The sequence below is a fragment of the Galleria mellonella genome, unplaced genomic scaffold (assembly GCF_026898425.1).
Source record: "Galleria mellonella isolate WM207_F2 unplaced genomic scaffold, CSIRO_AGI_GalMel_v1 utg19, whole genome shotgun sequence".
NCBI classification, from domain to species: Eukaryota; Metazoa; Arthropoda; class Insecta; order Lepidoptera; family Pyralidae; genus Galleria; species Galleria mellonella.
In genome coordinates, this window is record NW_026442028.1 from 2,924,205 (window position 1) to 2,930,483 (window position 6,279).

Sequence of the window (6,279 nt, forward strand, 5' to 3'; positions counted from 1 at the left end):
TTTTTTTATCAATTAATTAGTTTTTTTAATTTTCTGTACCTGTTTAGTAGTTTGAAAGTCCCACCCTTACACATAAATAAATAATTTAACATTTGGTACGGAGGCATAATACCTTAGTTCTCATGAATGGCAATGCATGGAAAGTATCATGGGCGAAACGGTATACTCTGTTATGTCCATGGTACTGCTAATGTCAATTAGCGACAGTTACCATTTTCGATCAGGTGGACCGACAGCTCGTTTGCCATTCTAACATCTATAACAAAACTTTATCTTTATTATTTAATACTAGCTTTTACCCGCGACTTCGTTCGCGTGATCGGGATATGTTTATTGACTGTGATCAAAAGTGACTTATTCTATCCCTTATACATATGTATCCCTGGTACTTATGCACATAGTAAATTTCATAGTGATTGGTTAAGCCGTTAAAGCGTTAAAATGTAACAAACAAACATACTTTCACATTTATAATATTAGTAAGAATTAGTATCTTATACAATTATCTCTCTCTCTCTCTCTCTTCAGTCATACACTTTTGCTGGAGTGGTCGTGATTATAGTGGATTGTCGACGAAGCTCTTTTTCGCGACTTAGGTCCTGGCAATGTGTCTCCATCTATTTTCGCTCACGGCGAAACGTAATATTCTACAATAGATTCCACAATCTTATACAAATGTGCAAATAAACAAATTCAACGTTTACCCTTAAAACGGACAAAAACTTTTATTACACATAATAATCTATTTTTATGATTAATAACTGTATAATTCGTGAAGTATGAACCTGCTGTCCACTTTGATCGTCAAAACGACACACTTGTCAAAATAATAAAAACGTCACATCGTAAAAACATGACGGTTGCCAACCCTAGACGAATGCGTTTGAAAAAAAAAATCAGATTATAACGGGTTTTGAAGTAACCCTATTTTTATCGGTTAGTGTATTTCTCTGTTTATAAAAAGAGACAGGGTACAAAGTCGTACGTTCCGTATGTTTCTGTGATGAACAAACAAATGTATGATAAGTAGTATTGTTTGACAGCCCTAGTTAGGTCCCTGCGGAAGTATTCTTTACTTCCTACTTTTTTTTTTTTTAAAGAATAGGGTTGGATGAATGTGAAATTAATTGAAGGGTGCTGTTAAAGGGTTACAGGTATTGGAGTGAGTGTGATCAAATTTTTTTACGGTTTGCGTAACAAAAGGGGCCAAATCGAGGGATGTTCGGCGCAGGAAGTGAAAGCTGGTGAGCTCTGGTATTTTGAGTTAGTTTCTAGACAATATTATTCATCTACAAAAGTATCATTGACTTTGAAATTTTCGTGTCAATAGTTTCTCGATGATAACATTTAATGATGGTACTTTCGTGTTAACTTGCTGTAGATTGGAAAGAAAAGAATTGCTAATATTGAAGCCCGGGGGGAAAGGGATTGTTAGTAATGGAGACTGAGAATCCCATTGCTAGCAATATACCCAAACAAGTCGACCTACTCGCGGTTCTCCCTGGAAACTATCATGATTAATTCCTAATGAATTCATCATGATAGGCTAACCTGGCCTGTTTTCATTCTCATCGATCACCCTCTTTCACTGGTGCTCCGCCAGCGTATCCCGTTAGCGCAGGCGGGGTTACCATACCATTTTCACCCATAAAAAAATATATATATATATATATTGAAGCTCAGCGGCTCCATTGGTACACCTGTGAGGTCGACCTCTTTGCGGTCCCTTCCCGATGGAGTAATTGATCTGATTTCATTCTCACCTATCATCCCTCATTTTCTCACCACACAAGCGTAAAATGACAGCGCTGACGAGATTGCCATTTCATTTTTATCACTTACTTAAAATGTTTTACATTAGTATGGCGCTACGCTAAATGTCTTATCGTTGATTAAAATTTGCATAGCGACCGATGGAGAGAGTTATTTTCGGAATTTCTCTAAAGGACAAGATTTAGAACGAGAAAATTCGTTCGAAAACTGTTTGGCATAGTTGTCAAAGTCCGTTACCTGAAAGAGGAGTGCGCCGGCCAATTAGTTTAATTGTTTTTTTTCTTTGTTCCTTTTTTTGCTTACAAATAGAGATTTGAAAGAAATTGACAATTAAGTGTTATATAAATTAAAATTTTTTTTTTTCACTATATATCAGTCGTTAACTATCCATAGTTGAACGCATAGTTGCCACGCTTGGCAGGCGGGTTGGCAACCGCAGTCAGAGTTTGGTGATATTTTAAAAGGGACGCCGCTGCCCATCGCTTAACCATTAAGTTCCCTAGTTGCCTTTTACGACACCCATGGGAAAAGAAGGGGCGGTCGATTCTATGCTGGGATCACATATATATTTACTTTGGATATTAGAAACTAATAGACATACTATATATTTCTTTTATAAATACATACATATCTATAATATTGTATGTATATATTGAATACAAATGTTTGTATCATTCGGATATCGAACCTGTGACCACCAAAATGTGAAGTCGTATGTGAACCGCTAGACAACCAAGGTCGTCATTAAGCATATAAATATATTATATAATCCATTGTGTGTCTTACTGGCTATTTTTATTTCAGTAGACACAGATAAAGCCGCGTGCTGCACTTTGTAAATAATAGTTTAAGTTTGTATTATAATGGCTAGAATATATAATTTATCACTAGCGGCCCGTCACGGCGTCGCACGGGTGGACACTTTTAACATTTCCCTTCACTGCTCTGCTCCTTTTGATCGTAGCGTGATGAAAAGTATACTATAACCTGCCCAGGAGTATGAAGAATAATTGTACCAAGTTTCATTAAAATCCGTCGAGTAGTTTTTGTTTCTATAACAAACATATAGACAGACAGACAAAAATTATACTGATTACATTTTTGGCATCAGTATCGATCACTAATCACCCCCTGATAGTTATTTTGGAAATATATTTCATGTACAGAATTGATCTCTCTACAGATTTATTATAAGTATAGATTATCAACATACCAGTCTTTAACCGTCCACTGCTGGATATAAGTCTCCCCCTTGGGAGGAGGGGGGTTTGCAAGTAGTTGCCGCGTTCAGTAAACGGATTGGCAACCGCAATTAGACTTTGCAGAAGTTTTTTTAATGAATGATAATGGAATGGTAACCCCGCCTGCGTTATCGGTATACACTCGTCTGGGCACCAGTGAGGTATATTAGGTAAAGATAAAAGCGCAGGTCAGTTAGCCCATCGTGACGAATACACCAGGAATTCAGCACGATGGTTTCCGGAGGGGATCATTGCTAGCAATGGGGCTGGTAGTCCCCATTACTACACACCCCCCCCCCCCTCCGGCTTTGCAGACGTTTTAAGAGGGACGGAAAATATTACTGTCATTAATAGATTTTCTATTGTCATTAATATGTAAATAAAGTATTATTATCAGGTCATTAAAGTTAATTACAGTTTGGGTAATAGATCTTTAGGAAATAGTACATTAGCTTATCAGTGGGCTAATTGATAAGGTTATTATTAATAAAAGAATGTAAAATACTTGTAAAATAACTCTAGTTCTATTCCACCCGCAAAATTGGTAAATGCAGTTTTCGGCCGAGCTATTGTCCCGTATGAATGCCAGGTAGTTGGCGTGGTTTTATGATATTTCACTTTATTTTGAACGTAAAACACCGGATAACGGGATATAAGACGAACAAAAGTGCAAATATCTGTTTTAAATTACAAAAGTAATATATCGTCATAGTCGTAGAATACTGACGGATCTTTATATGTAATCTTTGTCAGATCCGCCAGTATTCTACGGCTATGACGATATATTAATACATATATGAGTACCTATATAATTATAAAAGTAAATATATATTTATATATAAGGGTAACTGTTGAGTTTCTTGCGGTCTCTTCTCAGCAGATAATAACTTTATGAATTCTTCAGTAGATTAGAAAAAAATACGGTTTAAAAGTGCTTGTAAAGAAGTACGAGTATATTTGGATAAAGATGATTTGAATTTAATTATATACAGGCAAAGCCGCGAGATACAAATAGTGAAACAACATACAGAATTTAGTATCTTCGTTTAAAAACCGCATAAACATAAAATGAGTTGATTTTGCAATCCACTCTGTAACTTCAATTAATATCAAATACACCCATAAGCGAATAGTACGATATAGTATACCGATTAATGGAAACCGGCCACCTTTACGACCCAACTCCCATAAGAATGTCTCCCATTATGCTTGGTGCAGTTAGCGAGTTTTATTTCTGCGCGTACGCAGGCAAGAATGCGCGGGGTCAATGCACTTTATCATGGGAATGTGGGGTCGCTATTTTTGGTTAGCTGCAAATACCCCTTCGGCGGTGGTTGCAAGGCAAATATGTTCACGATAGCAATCACTAGTAGGGGTATCTAGAGACATTTTTAGGGATGTTTTCAATTTGTATATTTTTTTTATACAACTTAGAATGGCAAACAAGCTGACGGCCCACCTGATGGAAAGTGGTAACCGTCGCCTATAGACATGAGCAGTGCCATGGACATAACAGAGTATACTGTTTCACCCATGATACCCCCCATGCATTGCCATTCCTGAGGACTCAGGTGTTATTCCTCTGTACCCAGTAAATTCACGCCATATCCCACCCTTTAAACCGAAACAGCCATGCAAACATAACATAACTTTTTGTGTGTAATATTACACGCTTAGATTGTAGAGTGTCTCCAGAGAAATGCTTCGAGAAAAACGGGTCAACTATTTCATACAATTTTGTGCGATAAATAGTTATGAGTGATTCCTTTATAACTTCTATATTTATTTTGTATTTTAATTTCTGCATCTTTTTAATGAAATATATGTATCTTTTTAATAAAATGAGTGTTTACACTCATTTTATTTATTAAATAATACGTCAAGATGTATTTTATTAGTAAGTATATCGAATACTGATAAAAAAACGAGTCTGCTAATTTGACAATTAATTGACAAAAAGTTGACCCGTTTTTTAAGACTCGATGCTCTATCTATATAACTTAAGATTACATGGTATCTTCTCTACTTTTGAATAAATGTTAATACCGAGAAGGGATTGTTAATAATGGTCAGGTCGACCTCCTCGCGGTTCCCCCTAGAAACCATCGTGTTTAATTCCAAGTGAATTCATCACGATGGATTAACTGACTTGCCTTTTCATCCTCACCTATCATTCCTCACTGGTGTCCCGCCAGCGTATACCGTCAACGCAGGCGGGGTTACCATTTCACAAAAAAACCTTTCAAACCGAAACACAATTATGTAATTCGATATACCTACCTGGCTTAGGAAAATTGTCTTAATAACCAATAGATTAACTATCTAATCAGTTCTCTAGTTCGATAAAGCTCTATACTCCTAACCTTCGACGGTCATTGATAACAATATATATTTCACAATAGATAATTTTATTTAATTATGTAACATTTATAATTACACCTAGGTAATGATAGTAGGTATAACGAAAATTGCTAGTTTTAGCTCATCATCTTCATTTTTATATCCTTATCCTGTAGACATATACCTATTTACATTAAAAAAAAAAAAAGATGAAAATGGAAAAAATAAATATCACTTTAAAGGGGTTTGATGAAAAAGATTCTATCCTTTAATTATTTGGATTATTCCGGTTTGGGATAAAGTGACGCGGTAAAGTATGAAGGCAGTAGACGGAAGTAGGTATTATGTCCTTAGCTCTGTATTCTAAAAGTAGAGTATTAAAATAAAATAAAAAAAAAATTGCCGCCTCTTTACTTCAGACTAAACAAAAGTTGCAAATTATTTGCAACGAAGATATTATAAATAATACGCGACAGTCAGCTCAGTACCTAATATGTCAAAATCGCTCTGGCATTTTTGTTTCGCGCCATAAGCTGCTCGCGGTCTTAGGAATGTCGACTGACTTGCTCCGATCCGATACGATATCGGCAGCTGACAAAAAGAGGCACGTTCGAACGAACGGAGAGCCCGCGGCCGAATGCGGAGTGAATCGCAACGTTATAGGTAGGTATAATACTCAGCTAGGCTTCTTACTTCGCACACTACCTCCTCGTTTTTCCTCCCACAAGTAGGTATACCTACACTAACAAGTTCACTCACACATCCACTCGTGTAGATATCGTGTTGAATGCCGATGCTTGGTCTGCTTCCTTGAAAGACCCCGCGCGCCCGCGTCTCCGAGACCCCGCCACTGGCTGGAATCGAATTTTTCCTCTGTAAAACTACAATTTGCATGAAAACAAAAAAGTAACCAAATAACAATTAG